At 32.9% G+C, this 18,799-nt stretch overlaps 1 protein-coding gene across 1 annotated transcript in view; it reads left to right on the top strand.

Annotated features, from left to right (window-relative positions):
• Positions 1–675: 675 nt before the first annotated feature.
• LOC141449560 (larval cuticle protein A3A-like) overlaps positions 676–18,799 on the top strand; it is a 684,900-nt gene continuing 666,776 nt past the window's right edge. Inside the window, exon 1 of the mRNA XM_074119108.1 lies at positions 676–829. The gene's annotated coding sequence lies outside the window, so the exon portion shown is untranslated. The remainder of the gene's footprint in view (positions 830–18,799) is intronic.

Raw genomic sequence — 18,799 nt, forward strand, 5'->3', positions numbered from 1 at the left:
GAGTAATAGCTCAGATGGAGATCCTGGATTCGAGCCTGTCTTAGAATTTTTCTTCCTAAGAGCTTTACAACTCTCTTTCCGGTGATGAACTTGATTGTCTTTAAGAAGTAATTATAGTTCAGAGAACGGTAGAGTAGAGAACTTAAATTTGTATTGGGCGCCAAGTCCTCAGAATAAATAAGATTAGTGGTTTGTGCCTTGGATTCCCTTACAGAGATCCTTATTCGAGTCCTGCTTGCTCTAAGTTTTTCTGTCTTCTTGAACCTCTTACCTCACTATTCTGTAACGAAGCAATACTATCTGAAGTCTGGAAGTGCACTGCAAACACTTCTAGATGCAAATGACCACTGACATTCAAGTGCCTCAATTATAAATAAATAAATAATAGAAACTGCGAAAAGAATTGGCAATACAATGACATACACCAGCCGGCCGACCATCAACAAGCACAAGGCAACAAGCCCTTCAACCTATCAGCCACTTAGCTATAAATCGAGACCTACTAGGTACGATTTAATTTGATGCAGCAGAAAGTATAGGATTTCTCTTATATCCCTTATTTTCTTGCCCTACTGTTCACACACATTGTTCTTCCCAAATACAGTTTAGTTTAGGCAGAGGACGCTAGGCAGTAAACGCCTGCGCTCTCTGCCCTATTTACCCTCCAAGGCCCTCTCCGTCCAGGGCGGTAGACAGTCTGTGTCCGACCATCTATTGTGTCGTATCGTTGATGAATTTGTGTTATATACCCCTTTAAAACAAAACAAAAAATATCGTCTATTTATCGTAATTTAACAAATATTGTTTTCTAGCCCCCACCTTTACTAGCGTAAGTTAATAGATTATATTTAATTGGTTATTTATTCAATGTGAATAATTTATTTATTGTAATTTTTGACTTTTATATTCAATAGCTGAAAGTAATAAATTTTTTCCCTTTAAGTCTTCAACTGCAACTAATTTTCTTTTTTGTTATAATGAATTATTTAATATTCAAATAGTTATTTAGCAACTTGAAAATAAATATTAAAAACATTGTGTAAATAACGCGCGTGAAAAAATAAATAAAATACCTGTTCCAATTTTATAAGTCTATATTTAGAAGCTTTATTTAAAATAACCATTTTCAGCTATAAATGATAACTACCATATCAGTTCACCTTTATGTCGTAAGAATAAGGTTTGAACATATTAATAAGACCAATTTCTAAAATTAATTAAATTTAGTATCAGGCTCCAGATTCATCTTAAATTATTATGGTCTTTAATTTAATTTAAAGAAAAGCTCTTAGTTTATTTTTATTGTACGTAGATAAAAATAACTCCTTTTATTTAAAGCTAACTTTGTCCTTTACAGAAGATAAACATTTGCAAATGGTATTCTTATTAGAATAAACAAAAAAAAGATTTAAAAGAAAGCATGATTACTTATCTGATCAGCATCTATCGAGTAGATTCATTTGAATGAATTAGAAATTCAAAAGATCAAATGGCGTACTCATTTTAAGAACATTGATCGGTTCTTAAATTCCATTCAGCATTTTTTTTTTTTTTAGTCAAGATTGTAATCTTAAAGCACGAGTAGGATGTTCCTGAACATTCTTCATATCTCTGATCTCTACCCAAAATATTATAAATAGACTACTTTTGGATCTTACGTTGAATAATATTTAATTCAAAGAAAGCTATTGCTTAATAACTGATACTGAGTACTGATGGCAAATTTTTATTGTGGGTAAACAGACAAATAAGGTCTGAACGTACCTTCCAGTTGGATCACAAACACCAATTTTGTAACCTTATTATGAAATTCTATCTCAAAACATAAGTTTTGAGAATAAAATATCGTTAATTTATGGTACAAGTGGAAAAGTTAAGAAATATTTACTGTTGACAAACACAGTGTACGTAATATGGAAAATGTTAACCACCATGGCAATCTGCACCCACCAGGATCGTACAAAAACAAGCTTGTGATAGATAAAATCCTAGAAAAATATAATTTGACTTTGCCTTTAAATATTTATACATTCACTTCACCATTTTTATTGATTAAGAAAATTAAGTGATGATAACTAATGCCCGACAAGGAAATGAACTTTGTAGCATGAATATTATGAATTTGCTATTTCCAGATAATATTGTTCTTTATAATTAATCTTTTTATTTCAACAATTACAAAACTCATTCTGATAATGAGGCAAAAGACTGTTTTTTTTCTTGAAGATTAAAATTCTTTCAATATTTGTATAACGATTTGTCTATTGACTGTGGAGAAGGATCGAATGAAACACAGATTACTGATCTTTATGAAAACATTTGAGCGGAATGTGATAGTTATGTTTCAAAATGATTATATTAGAATAATCTTCATATCGTTATTGGTATATTCAATATTTTACATAAAATTGAATTTAATAATCTCAATGGTTTATTCTTTCTATTATACGAGGGTCGTTTGAAAAGTCCGTGCAAAAATGAAAACTACTTAATTTTTTGGGGTAAACCTTTTTTATTTTTCAACATAGTCTCCTTTTAGGCTTATACACTTCGTCCAACGCTGCTCTAGTTTGTTGATCCCTTCCGAATAATAGGATTTGTCCAAGTCTGAAAAATAGCCATTCGTTTCTGCAATCACCTCCTCGTTTGAATAAAATCTTTTTCCCGCCAGCCATTTCTTCATATTGGGGAACAAATAGTAGTCCGAGGGAGCCAAGTCTGGAGAATAGTGGGGATGTGAAACGAGTTGGAACCCTATTTCCATTAATTTTGCGACCACAACTGCTGAGGTGTGAGCTGGTGCGTTGTCGTGATGGAAAAGTACTTTTTTGTGGGCCAATCGTGTGCGTTTTTCTTGCAGCTCGGTTTTCAAACGGTCCAATAACGATGAATAATATGCACCTGTAATAGTTTTACCCTTTTCCAGATAGTAGATGAGGATTATTCCTTGCGAATCCCAAAAGACAGTCGCCATAATCTTTCCGGCCGAAAGAACGGTCTTCGCCTTTTTTTGGCGCAGATTCCCCCTTGGTAACCCATTGTTTAGATTGTTCTTTGGTCTCAGGAGTGTAGTGATGTATCCATGTTTCATCCACAGTGACGAAACGACGCTTAAAGTCCTGCGGATTCTTCTGGAACAGCTGCAAACCGTCCTTGCAACACTTCACACGATTTCGTTTTTGGTCAAGCGTGAGAAAATCACTCGACTTCCTCGATTCAAACGAATGCCAAACACAAAGAAATAGACCGATCTGGCTGAAACTTGGTGTGTGTTCTTCAAAGAGATGCTACTAACTAAACATAACCTCGATATGCGTCAGTAGTGCTATCTCTCTGACTTTGCACGGACTTTTCAAACGACCCTCGTAGGTTGTGTACAAAGGTGGGAAACAACAGGAATATTTATTCTTTTAAGTAGGCTTCAATTCCTGTTAATGCGCTTTGTTGATTATAATATTCTTTAATTAAAATAGGAGGAAGCATATGCCGCTTGGTGGTCAGAGAACGATTCTTTTATAAATATAATAAAGCAGAATTGTTGTAAATCCTGACGAACGGGGAAAAAATTTGAAATAAAGCTGCAATAATATACACATGCAAACACTTATTACAAAGAATTAATTTCTTGTAGCAATTAGTATCTATACAACCAGACAGAGCGAGCATAATAAGATTTAGACAGTTAGCAGAGTTTAAAAGCTCTCTTAAATTAGGCAAAGTTAAAGAACGCGCTACAAGGTGTTGCGCAATTTAAATTCTGCCAAATCTGGCAAAAAAATGAACAATGTCGCCTCTGGCCGCTAGATTACACAGTGAGTACCTCACTACTTCCCTGTCGATAATGAAAATCAAATAGAGCAGCTTAACCATTTTCTTAAAAAGCCAACTTAATTCTTTCAAATTTAGGGCTGTGACTGACTAGAAATATTAATAATTCACGCGTGTAAATAGTTAATTTTAATTTAATTAAATATTTACCAAATGTAATTGAACCCTTCTCTGGTTCGATTATAAAGCTGGTAAACACAATCATTTGAGTACGGAGCAAAAATGTAACATAATTCCAGATAGTGAGCCGCTTAAATCTCTTTATCAAATATTTAAAATCCGTCTGTTCTACGTAACAACTTACTTACTTATTCTTTTTTTGGGCTTGTTATTTAACATTTAATTGCACTCGCTTAGGACTGGAAGAATAACATTCTGACAGAACTCACCGTTGTCAATTTTTTACCTTTTCTCGCCAATTATTGATGGGAAAAGAAGAAGCATTTTGTTATCGTTTCATGCATTTTTCTTTTTAATTAAATAAATCTGCCCCATCTTTCGCTAATCATTTCGCCATTTTATACAGAATTGGAAAATAGTTACTTTTCTGAGTATTTAATTAGTGAAAATTTGTTCATCTTTTCCAATTAATTAACTTCATTTGGTCAAGGCATAATGGGCGTTGACACCTTGTCACAATTTAATGTATTTTTCGTCTTCTCGCAGCTCTACAGCCCGGGGTGGGCCTTGGCCTCTCGAATAACGACATTCCAGATATCCCTATCTTTTGCTTTTCTTCTCCAGTCATCCACTCCAGCGGTCTTGAAGTCTTCCTCAACCTCCTGGAGTCAATGCCTACGTGGTCTTCCAATTCTTTTTTTTGCCAAACAGTAATCTGCGCGGCATTCTGTTTTCAGCCATTCTTTCAACGTGACCTAGCCACTACATTCATCGGACTCTATAAAGTGCGTTACGCAGACGTCTTTGTACAACTGATTGAGCTCGGAGTAGTCTCCAACTATCAGTTTCATTATCATAAACCGGACCGAATATTTTCGTTAATATCTTCCGTTCGTATTTCTTGAGACTGTTGCTCAACGCAGCATTAAGGGTCCAAGTTTCGGCGCCGTACGTCAGGACTGGTCGTATTAGGGTTTTGTATAATCTTATTAATGTAGTAATCGCCTATTTTTTTTTCAGGCGGGGCTTAACGTCCAACTACCATTTACTAGGTATCGTGGACGGAGGCGACTAGCAAACTTACTTTACTATTTCTCATTTAATCATTAAATAAAATCCAAGGCCAAGACCGGGAATTGAACCCAGTACCACAATACCTTATTAATGTATTTTTACTCTTTATTAAAATGATGAACAATATGTTAGTATAATACGTAAATATCTCTGACCGTCTTCGGACCTTCAGACATCACTAGACAGGTAGAAATTTAGACTTCACTACGTCACCGCCTCGCAATACTTGCTGCCTCAGTCCTACAGTTGCTGCTGGTTTAAACCTTAATTTTAAATCTGTTCATGTCCAAATAGAACAGCAAGAGAAACGTTTCGGTTAGAACCACTACACTTCTCCTGTATTCCCTCAGCTCCCACCAACTCCTAAATTGTGCTGTTAAAAGAGACTATCTGAATATCTAATTGATATACGACATTTCCCCCCCTTTCCTAAAAACAAAATTTATTGATTGAAACAATTTTTTTCTTTCTCAAAAATGCTTTCACCGGTAGTTAAACGGATTTACAGTCATTTCAAAATATTGCAAGATAGCATCATTTTATAATTCCCCTCTTAATCATAATTTAAACAAATTTTTTGTGTGTAAATTTAATTTTTGCAAATCTAACTCAATTTATTTGGTAAGTCTGCAATCATTTTGAGACAAATTTATAGGTTTACTTTACGTTGTAGAAGCGCTGCTACAGAATGCAGCTACTGAGTGGTTCCAACTTAAATTTAAAAAAAGGTTAATGTACAGGAAAATCTCACGTTCTTACGCATTTATGTATTGCCTTTGTATTTACAAAATTACTCAACATTTTTTTAGAAATTGGAAAAAGAAGTTAAAAACTCCGGTAGTTTGATTGGAGACTTAGAAGGGAGAGCGTTAACTATTGTTCTTAGAATTTTTGATTGTAAGGTTTGAAGTTCGGTTGATGTTCGATTTTTTGGCACTTCCGTAGAGCTGTATTCCGTCCGTCCATATTGGGGCAAGTAGGGCGGTATGTAGTTTTCTTTTGTTCGTCAAGGTCAATTTTAAGCGTTTGGCGAGTAGTCATTTTAACATTATATGTCTAAGATTGAGGTCAATTGAGGATTGGGTGTTCCATTTCAAGATGTTTATCGTTTGTCAAAATGTAGTTCGAGTTACAGGTTGGTATTGTTGCGTAAGTAGAGAGCAGGATGTATTTAGAGTGAACTCTATGGTATTGGGATTAATGCGCAAGAAGATTTGAGGTTGTTTTAGAAATAAAACACGTGATTACCTATAAATTCTATATCCTGACGAATTTTCCAATGTAGGTCTCATTTTCCTTTAAATTATTTTTCTAGAAACATTGATTTTTTCCAGTCGAAACTGCTGGTTTCGCCAATACCATTATAAGGTCAATAGTAACATACGCAAAGGGGAGGGATTAGCTATGAGGTTAGCATACTGGACTCCCACGCGGAGGTCCCGGGTTCGAATCCAGCAGCTGACCCTTAGATTTTTTCTTCCTAGGAGCTTCTTACAGCTCACTGTCCGGTGATGGACAGTGTTGTCTGTAACGAGAGAACACTGTCCGGAGGCCGGCAGTGCACTGAAAAAAGCTCCGGGCGCCAATAACCTGAGATGTTGACGCGCCTTAAAATCATAAAAAAAAAAAAAAAAAAAAAAAAAAAAAAAAAAAAAAAAAAAAAAAAAAAAAAAGTAACATACGCAAGTGAGGCGTGGATGTTGTCTAGGAAGGATGAGTGAACTCTGAATGTGAGGGAGATGGAAATCCTCTTGGTGAATTCAAGGACCAGGAAAGGAAGAATATCAGTGCAAAAAAGGTCGATTTCGGTGCTCAGAGATCAATCTCATGCCTTCAATGGTTACGTAATTTGGAAAGGACAGAGACGAATCGCTTGCCTAGTAGGATGCCAAAAGGCGTTCCTCGTTCCACCTCCTTGAGAGTGGAAATGCGTAGATGGTGTTCTAAAATCAACGATCAACGAGAAGAATGGAGGAAGATGTTAGAGGAGGTCCTTTCAGGACTATGACACCCAGAGAAAAAAAGAGAGCGCTAATTTTTCAAAATTGTTCAGAGGCGATGTTAAAAGTTATCTTTAAAGTTCTCTGGCAGAATAATCAATGTATCCATTTCTAAAGATTAAAATGGAAAATAATTAAAATAAATAAATAAATACATATTGAACCAGCATTTCAATTTTTTTAAAGTTTTAGACTCTGGAGGAGTTCTTGATGTCTAGTCTCTGTATAACAGCTCCAGCAAACACAAAAACACGAACAACTAACACTAACCAGGCCAGTTCGAACACAGAAGTTTACACATCCAACCCTTCAACACTTCTAAAAGGCCGCAAAATCAGTAAACCAATTTATAGCTCAACTTATTAGTTGACCTAAAGTAAATGCCGAAGATTGAGTTACTGCAGTAATTCCTAGAACATTCTTAGTGGCTTTTTTGGGTGTGCGAGATATTTTTTTTACAAAGAATTTTGCTACCATTACATAATTCAGCGAGGCCACTAGCAGATCTTGCTTAAAACTGGCGATGAAAGTAATAAAATATTTTTTAATTCATTGATTCTTAGTGCTCGCAACAGGGCAAACATTTAATGGAGATTTGGATGAAGGAGTCAAGTCACGTGATAGGGTTGGCTATTCAATCAAATTAAAAAATATGTAAGATATTTAGCGTGTAGTCTGACAATTTTATTGATTACGTCACAAGGTTGATGTATTCATTTATACAACTTTTATTTTGAAAAAAAACTTTAAATCAATGAAAGAGTTCCACTGCCTTCCTGCTCCTAGAGTTGATTTCACATTGTAAGTGAATATTCTCTGCTCCTTTTATTATGATTTCTGTAATAATGACAGCATTGTACTTCTATAATAAAAGATGGAGATTTATTTATCATTTTAACATATTTATTCGGAGTTAAATATTATGGATCTAATTTAAAAATTGAAGGTAAATAACTGGCAAACCTTGAGCAATGATGAAGCGACTGAGAGATATTATTGATAATGGGTTTTCAATTGAAATACGAGTTTTGAGATTTCCTGAATCCCAAAAAAAAGTTATTTTCTGAAGGTTGCTTGTATGTGAGAATATCTAAACTGCTTTTGAAAACCAACTGTGGAGAAAGTTTGAATTCTGCATTATGGTTGGGCAGTACGCTTGGGTGTACTGAAAGAAATGTACGGATAATAGCCTTCAGCCACGGAACAAAGGATCTCTTTTTTGATCTAGTGGAAAACTCGCAGTTTGTCGAAAAAGTAGAATTATCTTTTAGCCCTCCGCGTTTTTTTCTTTCTGAATCTAGTTTGCCTATCCTTAGATATCCTCTTTCTAGAAACTTCTAGTAGCTGATTGTCTGGTGATGGATAATGTTGTCTTTCTGTTAGGAGAGAACACTGCAAGGAAGCTAGCTCACTGAAAAAGGCTCAGATGGTGAATTGGCAAATTAAAAAAAGCTTGGTAATGATTTTGTTAACATTAAAATTTCTTTTTTTAAAAAGCACTGTTTCACCGGAAGTTAGCGAAGAGAAAGAAGTTTGAAACAAGTTTTAGACTAACTTCGTGGATCTCAGGTAGGCGAATAACTTTTCTGGGCAATAATATCCAAGTTAGATCGGCGGTGGGCCTCCATCTGTGTTAAATTACTAGTTTTGCCAGATCACTAGTTTTCTTTAGGGGACATTGTCGACTACGAGGAAACCTGAAGAAGTTAGGCCTGGAACTTGTGAATGGCACCTGCAGATTTTTTTTTTGGAGATAAAGAGAACTTCAATACAACTCTTAAGAAATTGTGATGTTTCCTTTCTGAATGCGTGGAAAGTTACCATTTGTTGGAATAGGACAGTTCCTAGGGCCCTAGATTCTGAGACAACTCAGCTATCTTGGTTTAAAAGGGATGTTTTTTTGGTTTCACCTGAGATGTTATCAATAAGTTTTCCATTCGGGCTTTATGTCCAACTCGATTCTGAATGCCTGAAAGTACCTGAAAGCAGAAAAAAAAAAATATTTCGTGTTTAAAAAAGATAATTAATAAAATACATTTACCACGCAATAGTGACTTTTAAAAATTGTAAAAGTAGAAACATTTTTAGAGAAATAACTCTTACATAACGTAAATTAAAACTGCTGTTTGTAAAAAAACAAAGGTCTTTAGATCTGAGAGATCTTCCGGGTTTTTTTAAAGGCAAACCCCTTCACCCTTCATTGCACTCTTTCTCCCACCATGTCTTGCCTTAATTATTATTCCATTTTTTACATTCCTAGGAGAAAAAAAACATAACCCGTTTCCGTTCTTTTATTATTTTGAAGTATAATGTTTTGACTATTTAGTGTTATTTAGTACAAGAATATTTAACTTTTATATTTTATAACTGCTTTGTCGGGTAACTTTTTGTTTAATAAAAAAATTCAGCTTTATATTTTTATAATAATTCTAATTTTTCTTGGGAGCTTCTAGAATTTTAAAAAGTTAAAACTAGCATTGGTTAAATAATTATAGATTTTTATCTAATATTTGTTTTTCGTTTCAACGCAAACATGGATGACTTATAAAGAATGAGATTCCGCAAGTTCCAGATTTTATCTTATTATTGTTTATGCACCTCATGGTCTGCAAAATTGACAATGGGGGCGCGTGAATGTTTATAAGAATGCTTGATCAAAGTGTCTACCCGCTAAATGCTCTGACGTTGCGAGGAGACCTTCACTGTTACAATAAATCTTTTATAGTACAAAAAATGATTAATTCTAAGATTTTATTTAGTAAATCTATAATTATATAATTTGTCCACGATTTCATTGTTTATTTTATTGAAACTCTAAATTAGTGCGGAGAATCATTAATTTTTGTTTTTCTTAATTTTATTTTGTCCCGTTTTTGTATAGGTATATCTATATTATGTACTTGGATTACGAAGTTTTAAATTGCCAGTGTGTTTAATTACAATAGTAGGAGCTCCTCCTAGCAAGAGAAAATCTAAAAGCCGGCAGCTGACGTCTCCGCGTGGGAATCTATTTTGATAATCACTAAGCTGATCGTTTAATCCTAAATAAGTGGTTGTATCTTTCTTTTGAAACTTTCATCCTGGAAAATGCATTTTAGGGCAGTTCTAGGAGGAGCCAGATGCTATTTAAAGTGCTGCCATTTCAGTGAAATGTTTTGCTAACAACTAAGTGCTATTACAGAATCACACGTAATGCTAAAATTATAAGTTCAAAAAAAAATCACATAACTGGAAATAAGAATTCCTGGAACGATATCCTTCTATCCTTCGTACAGTCTGCTCAGATAAAGAGTTTTTGTTTGGAAATCTTTATGGAAGGGGTTCCATCCTTGACTGAGACTCTTTCCTTCAAAGTCGTTTTATCATAGTGAAGCTATAACGAAATCAAATAACTTTTATTATAGTGAAGCTATAATGAAGTCAAATAACTTTTATTATAGTGAAGCTATAATGAAGTCAAATAACTTTTATTATAGTGAAGCTATAATGAAGTCAAATAACTTTTATTATAGTGAAGCTATAATGAAGTCAAATAACTTTTATTATAGTGAAGCTATAATGAAGTCAAATAACTTTTATTATAGTGAAGCTATAATGAAGTCAAATAACTTTTATTATAGTGAAGCTATAATGAAGTCAAATAACTTTTATTATAGTGAAGCTATAATGAAGTCAAATAACTTTTATTATAGTGAAGCTATAATGAAGTCAAATAACTTTTATTATGGTGAAGCTGTAATGAAGTCAAATAACTTTTATTATAGTGAAGCTATAATGAAGTCAAATAACTTTTATTATAGTGAAGCTATAATGAAGTCAAATAACTTTTATTATAGTGAAGCTATAATGAAGTCAAATAACTTTTATTATAGTGAAGCCATCTAACATTAAGTAAAATACAAGTTGGATGAGATCCTTGAGAATCATGCTGGAGTCCATAACATATTTTTTTTAGATACCAGTCCTGAATACCTTATCATTTATTTTTGAAATCAACAAAAAAGTATTCTATTGGGGAGTTCTCAATGACCATAAAATAGATCTTTGTTATTCTACATTATTTTTAAAGAATATTATAAATTTACTTTATGATAAACTAATTTTATTTTACTAGGTAATATTTAAGTAATTAATATAGACAATAATATTAGGCGAGCGATTATTTAAGGCCCTCAACCCACGAGAGTTATCGCGCACTTTTCTATCCCACCTCAAAAAATATATATATTATATCACAATAAAGATTTTACAAACTAGAATTTCGTTTTCTGCAACTGACTTGAAGACTTCTAAGAACAAGAATGTAAGATTTTATAGCAATAAAGATTTTCAGTACACTTCCTGGAAGGTTATTCTTGTGAAAAAGGCGGGATATTAGCAATTCTCTCATGCGCGCACATTCCTGTTTATTGTTTTGTAGCCACAATTTCCACTTAACTAGCTTTTGTTTTTCTTTTTGTTTCATCCTTATAACAGTTGTTTTCTGTTAGTGAAAATGTGTTGCGGAGCAAAATTTCTAGAACTTTTGGAAAAAATCCCCGGTGAGAAAATAAATTGTAATTATTTTCTTTTATATTTATTTGCATAATTGAATACAATGTAATATACAGGGTGATCCATTTAAAACGCACCAATCGCTAATAACTTTTTAGGAAAGCGGAATTTCGAAAAAACGAACCAAGTAAACTATATGTTTTTTTTAATCTAGTTTTCAAATTTTTTAACCCCGATGCTGTATCTTCATTTTTGGCGGAGTTACGGTCAAAAACCCGATTAAGGTTACATGAAGACCACTGGTTTTGACAATGATTATGAAAACAACATAAAAAACTGTGAAATGTGACGTTAACCCCATTTCGATATTCCTAATATTAGTCGAGATATTTAAGATCAAAGTTACAATTTTATCTATTCGTGAACGGTTTTCGATATTAATTTTCCACCAGAAATACACGTTTTGGGAGGTCCAGCGACTGCGAAAAATGTTATTGGTGACGCAAAGTGAAAATATAATAATAATTTAAGATTTTAAAACATGCAGTGTATGTAATGGATGTGGGTGAATCAGGATAAATTTGTTTTATCATCAAATAAAAGCAACCACCACATCATTTTAATGCACTCCGTATGCAAGACTTCTTGTCCTATGATTATGGTAAGAATATTTTGCCTGGGATGGGCGGGTGTTCGTCTAGTGGTCAAGAGCGTGGCTTTGTAAGTGGGAGATCCCCAGTTCGAATCCCGCGTATGACTACACATTATTAAAAAAAGTATTATGATTCTTTAAGTAATAAGAATGACTGCATACGCGGGATTCGAACTGGGGATCTCCCACTTACAAAGCCACGCTCTTGACCACTAGACGAACACCCGCCCATCCCAGGCAAAATATTCTTACCATAATCATAGGACAAGAAGTCTTGCATACGGAGTGCATTAAAATGATGTGGTGGTTGCTTTTATTTGATGATAAAACAAATTTATCCTGATTCACCCACATCCATTACATACACTGCATGTTTTAAAATCTTAAATTATTATTATTTTTTCACTTTGCGTCACCAATAACATTTTTTGCAGTCAACAGACTTCCCAAAACGTGTATTTCTGGTGGAAAATTAATATTGAAAACCGTTCACGAATAGATAAAATTGTAGCTTTGATCTTAAATATCTCGACTAATATTAGGAATATCGACGTCATTTTTCACAGTTTATTTATATAGTTTTCATAATCATTGTCAAAACCAGTGGTCTTCATGTAACCTCAATCAGGTTTTTGACCGTAATTCCGCCAAAAATGAAGATACAGCATCGGGGGTAAAAAATTTGAAAACTAGACTAAAAAAAAACTTCCTACGTTTTTTCGATATTCCGCTTTCCTAAAAAGTTATTAGCGATTGGTGCGTTTTAAATGGATCACCCATATTGGAGCAGAAATTGATGGAGCAAGACTGCATTGGCTGGAATAGACAGGGTTAAGATAGCAATTATATCCTGTAGAACCCGTAAGAAAAGAAAAGATCAGTAGGTTGAGGAAAAATGATTTGTGGAATTAGAAGAGGATATTGCTTACTGGCCATAGTAACGTGAAGGCAAAACAATAAAAGAAGTTTCCCCTGGAGATAAGTTACCAAGGAAGCCAGGGGTCCTGAAAGAGGTGTTGAGCGAAAAGAAGTAGAAGAGTTTGTGATAATTAAAATTTATAAAAGTGGTATTCCAAAATTCTTTGCAAAAAAAGGTTAAAAACTATTTTACTGTATGGGTAAAAGATCTGTAGACGTCATTTCATTTTGATGGAACATCATGAACAACTCCTTAGGATATGAGATCCCGTTAAAAATGAATCATAGAAACTTAAAACGAATTGCGCAACATGAATTATAAAGGTTTATTTTTCCTTCAATCTTAAAATTGAATGCAGAAAAATTACCACAATACTACAAAAAAATTCAATACAATTTGTAGAAGCTTTTATTTAAAAAAAAGGGCAAAAAAAGCTAAATTGGGGAATAAATGGAGCGTATTTTACTTGGTGCTGGAAGATTTGTTGAAAAACTAGTCTGGCAAAGAATTATTTGATTGTAACCACCTGCTAGCGCAGGAGAAAAAGGAAATAAAGGAGAAGGAAAAACGGCGGAGAAGGCTACTTGACTTGCTGCTGTGAGCTATTAGCTCTATGAACGAGCCAACCGAGAAGGAGAACCTGTTCCACTACTCTTTTAAAGCTAACAAGATTTTAGAATTATACAAACTTAAACTGGGCTACCAAAACCAACAACTTTGTTCAAGCTAATTTGATTTGCAAAAATTATTTAAATTATTTTGCTTTCTAACATGAAATTGTTTAATTATTAGTAAAATTGTTTTCAGATTACATTCACTTTCTTTAAATTTATTTTGGTTTTTCTTTTATCAATGTTGTAATAGGATTTCAAATTTGACAGTTTTTCCAAATTTAGTTTTAAAGTTCGAAAGACTAGTTTGACCATACTAATCTTAGGAATGTATACTTTTACTGATTCAGATTTGTTATCAGCTTATCTTCCTACTAATTATTGTTTGTTTATTTTAAATTTGGGCCTAACAACATCTGAGGTAACTAAGACCCCTTTGATGCGTCGATTGCCCTTCTAGCTAGTTTTTGTTTTCAACAGCATACCACAAGAGCTTAACTGATAGAAATCAAGCAAGATTTAGTAATTTGTCCAAAATTAGATGAGAAGGTGGTAATATGGGACAGTCTTATTTTACCTTGCATATTTTGAACACTACAGAATTTAAAATCTACTCTGAAGTAAAATCATAGACATATGTACATCATTTGTCTTTGTAAATTTGGAGTCCTGAGTGGATCACAGCTAGGAGTCTAGAGTTACACTGAAAAAGTCTGTCGTGGTGCCATATTGAGTTTTCAGAAAGTGTGGTCGTAATATGGGACACACCTAATAATTATAGTTAATGTTCTCCGTTTCTCCATGAATTGTAAAAATAAGCCTTAAATATGCCACAAAACTATATTTTACACAATTATCGTACATTAAGGATAAAAATTAGGGTGTAATCATTTTTCTTAGAGAAATGTCAAGAAATTTTTGAAATGATCTTTTTAGGCCCTTTATAGTACCCGGCAGAAAAAAAAAAAAAATTGTATAAGACACTAGTTTCGTCCTCTGCCACTTTTCACACTTGTTCGGCAGACGATTAAAGAGGTTGTTATAAGGGGCAACGCTGTTCCATAATACCACCATACACCGCGTACAATATAACCTCATTTTTTTCCAATATACATTCATATTTGAAATCCATAATTAAAACTATACTTTCTACATTTTTAATGTCTAAGGAAAATTATTCTTACTTTCCTCGATATTAACCAAAAGCAGAGGAAAATCAACCTTAAGAAAACTTTTTAGCATTGACAAAATCAACCCGGTCCTCTCTTGGACAAAGCTTCCACTCAGCTGACCCACTGCCTTCTGCAGCAGACAAAGCCTACCCCAAAGAGTAGTACCAAAAACTAAACAGATAGCCACTACTGGTTTCACAAAAACAGGGGTGTCCCAAATTCCAACCCCATCCCATATTACCATCTTCTCCTCTACTAAAGAACAATGATTGCACGAATGGTATAATTAGCTAAAAAGTAAAAATAATGCCTATTTTTCAGATGGGTTTTTCGTCCAATTATCAATAAGGTCTCGTGGACAGAGACGATTAGCAAACACACTTTAACCTTAAAGTTTACCGTGGCCTTTATAATTGGATAATAAATTATAATTTAATTAGATAATTTCTGCGAACACTCCAAATGATTAGGGGAAAGGTGAATTAAATTTATAATTGGTATCAAATCGATACCTTTCGAAAAATAGATATAATTTCGTTTATACGTAATCATTTATTTTTTTGAGTGATTAAAATAATTACGAATAATTGCGCAGTAGATTATTTCATCAATTACAGCTGATTTTGGGTGGAATAACCTTACATTGGGATCAGCTAATTAATGGATTTATTACGATAATGATGTATTATTACTGTATTGCGGCACCTGATTGGTTGAAGTAATTGAAATAGTAAAAATTAATTGACAGTTGCTAACGAAATTTTGGTTTGTTTGTTTTCTTGTGTGTGTGTTTGACGGGGAAAGAAAAACTCAAAGGGAAACGGAAGTATAGCGTTAGTTATAGGAAAATATTGAGGCACTTCAGAATAAAGAAAATAGGTTTTTGATTATAATTTATTACAAATTTTATTTCAATAGTTGAAAAATTTTGACTTCCTGATTCAAATAATTTTGTTGTACGCTTCTTACTTATAATAACGGCGTAAGATATTTCATGATGAACAAGTCCGATGCTCCTATATATACTTGTATTCACATCTTGAAATCAACATCAATAGACCTTTTTTTTTATATATATAAAAAGAAAAATGTGTGCATTATACAGAAAATGCTTTATGTCTCACACGATGAAAGAATGTGGAATAGAAACTAAAGTAGGATTAATTATTCATAGTAGCCCTAAATGAAGTCATTGCGTTCACCCAAGTTATTCCGCCCTCTTAAATAAAACACCAGGAAATTAAAACGGTTCTTGGAGGGGATTAAAACTGCATGGTTTTTGGTCTGGGCGCACGAAGGCCTTCTTGCAGGTAGCGTGTTGAAACAGAAAATGGAAAAAAGGTTTTGCGTGATCACCTGTAATATTTAATTTATATCTTTTTTTTTATTATTATTTTAGAATAATTAAAATTCTTTAATTTTAGTTTTATTACCAAAATTCTGTGCCCATGCAATAAATAAAGATATTTGGTATGCATCTTCTTGATTGTTTATTACAATCTTCCATAATTTCTTACCGGTCGATTTGTGAACCTAATTTAATTTCTAATTGATTGTCAGTGACACTTATAATTAGAGTACCAATCACTTAAAACCAGTTTTATTTAGGAATAATTGATTTTAAAATCTAATGCCAGAGTTACAGCTTGAGGAATAAATACAAATCTATATTGAACGCTCATAAGTAAGGAACGGATTTTTATGTATTTAAAAATGCCAAATATTTAATTAAAATATGCATTTATTTTCGTCAATTATGTGGAAAATATGTGATTTTCTTAAAATATTTTCTGGAATATTTAAGTAAAATGGACATTTTTTTTTATGAAAATGGATTTTTTTTTGGGGGGGGGGGCAAGTTATAATTATTTATACAAGAAAAGAACATTTTTACAATTTATAATAATTTATTAGGAACAAAATAATTTGTTTTTACAAGTTATAATGATTTATACAACAAAGAACATTTTTACTATTTATAAAAAGATGTGTTAAATTTTCAATTTTGAAAACTTCTCTCTTCGAAATTGTTTGCAACCACATGAAATTTCAAATGTTCAACGTATAGTGATGACGATCTGGGCGTAAGATGGACTTGTAACGACTAAAAGATCGTTCAACATCTACAGATGTTATAGGTGCCTTGCTGAAAGAAGTTATCTCGTTGGTTGTAAAGGGTACACGATGTTCTGAGGTGACTTCTGTTCCACTGATAATATCAGAAATCTTGCAGATGGTCTCCCACCCTTTGTTCTTGCTCAGTACTTCTACCAGTTTTGATCTGATCAGATCTCCCTTACTCCAAGGAAAAAGTTCTGCTGGAAACTTGCGAAGATATTTAGCAACCAGTTGTTTGTTTGAGGCCGATGTTAGTGGCATTTCACCCAAAAAAGAATATACTAAGTGACCGAACGAAATGAATTGGACACTTCAACGAACGAGCTGAAAGAACAGACAACGTCAGACAACTTCAAAGAACTAACAAGTGCCCGTCACTGTTTAGCAGCATTCTGTGTAAATTACAACAACCATTGTACCCACTGTGATTCACAGCCCTACAGTCTGTGGTTCACAGTTCCTGTCAACCACCTCCCAATTATGAAAATATGCCCAAAATGAAAAATATGAAAAAATATGTACATATTTTGATTAAATATGTAGAAATATTTATTTATTTTAATCAAATATGTATAAATATGCGATAACATCCAAATATGTAGAAATATGTGAAATAAAAGTAGACTCAAACGGCTTAAAAAGTATCAGTATGAATACTTCTAGTTGAAAAACGTCTGTAAATTGCCTAGAAAAAAATATGTAAATACATACGAATCCGTTCCCTACGTCATAAGACTTTTTGTTACTAATATCCTTTAAAGTTCTTACTCCGTAATTCTCTTCAAATACAAAATGTTTTTGTAATATTTATTTCTTTTGAACAACGTACAGTTTGTAAAAGTGTATAATATTTTGTGAGATTTTTATGATATGTTTATTTTTAAACACAAACTTACAACTTTTCTTATTTTGCACAGTTACTCAATACTTCAAGTATTGAGTTCAAGTACTAAATTATTTTCTTCTTTTTGTTTTGTGTCAGCTTACTATTATTATTTTATGTTTATATATTTTATTTTATTTTTTTAGGTTTAGTTTTCTTTGTTTTATTAAGAAAGATAGTTTTTTCATTTACAGTAAACTCTGGCAGACGGCTGCATGTAGCCATGCCTATATACTTTTTTCTAAATAATTAATGTATATCACGGTTCGCCTAGAACGATTTTAATTGAAAAGTTCACCAACATGAAAAATTTTTCTTTCTCCTTATTATTTGGGTCAAAACTAACCAAAATCCACTGAAAACCAAATCGGTTTACGTTGCGGATTTTTTTTTTAATTTTTCAGGTAAAAAACGTTTTTTTTTTTGCATTGATGTATTTTATAAATGATAAAAATGAAATTTCGACATTCAAAATCAATAAAAAAGACATTTTTGAGCAAAATAAGGCAAAAACAAGGGTTTCTCGCATTTCAAAGCTTACTTAACAAATAAATCATCGTCTTTTTTGTGGAAGGGAATGGGACTTTTACAAAAATGAGAAAAATTCCTGCAAAATACAATATTTATACACTGGGAAAAGGGAAATTTTCCAAGTCAAATTCATTTAATGAAACTTTTTGGATTAAAAGAGCCCAAATAATTTTTTATCGCATTGCAGGGCTTAGTATCATTTATCATTTATAAAACACATCAATCTGTCGGAAATTCACTCAGCTTCAAAATGCATGCATTGGTTTTGCAAAAAACTGTATTGTTTTTCCATTTATTAAGCTTAACAATGCAAAAAAAACAAACGTTTTTTACCTGAAAAATTTAAAAAAAAAATCCGCAACGTAAACCGATTTGGTTTTCAGTGGATTTTGGTTAG

The sequence above is a fragment of the Rhodnius prolixus genome, unplaced genomic scaffold, assembly GCF_049639745.1.
Source record: "Rhodnius prolixus isolate KJV_2025 unplaced genomic scaffold, Rpr scaffold_2, whole genome shotgun sequence".
NCBI lineage: Eukaryota > Metazoa > Arthropoda > Insecta > Hemiptera > Reduviidae > Rhodnius > Rhodnius prolixus.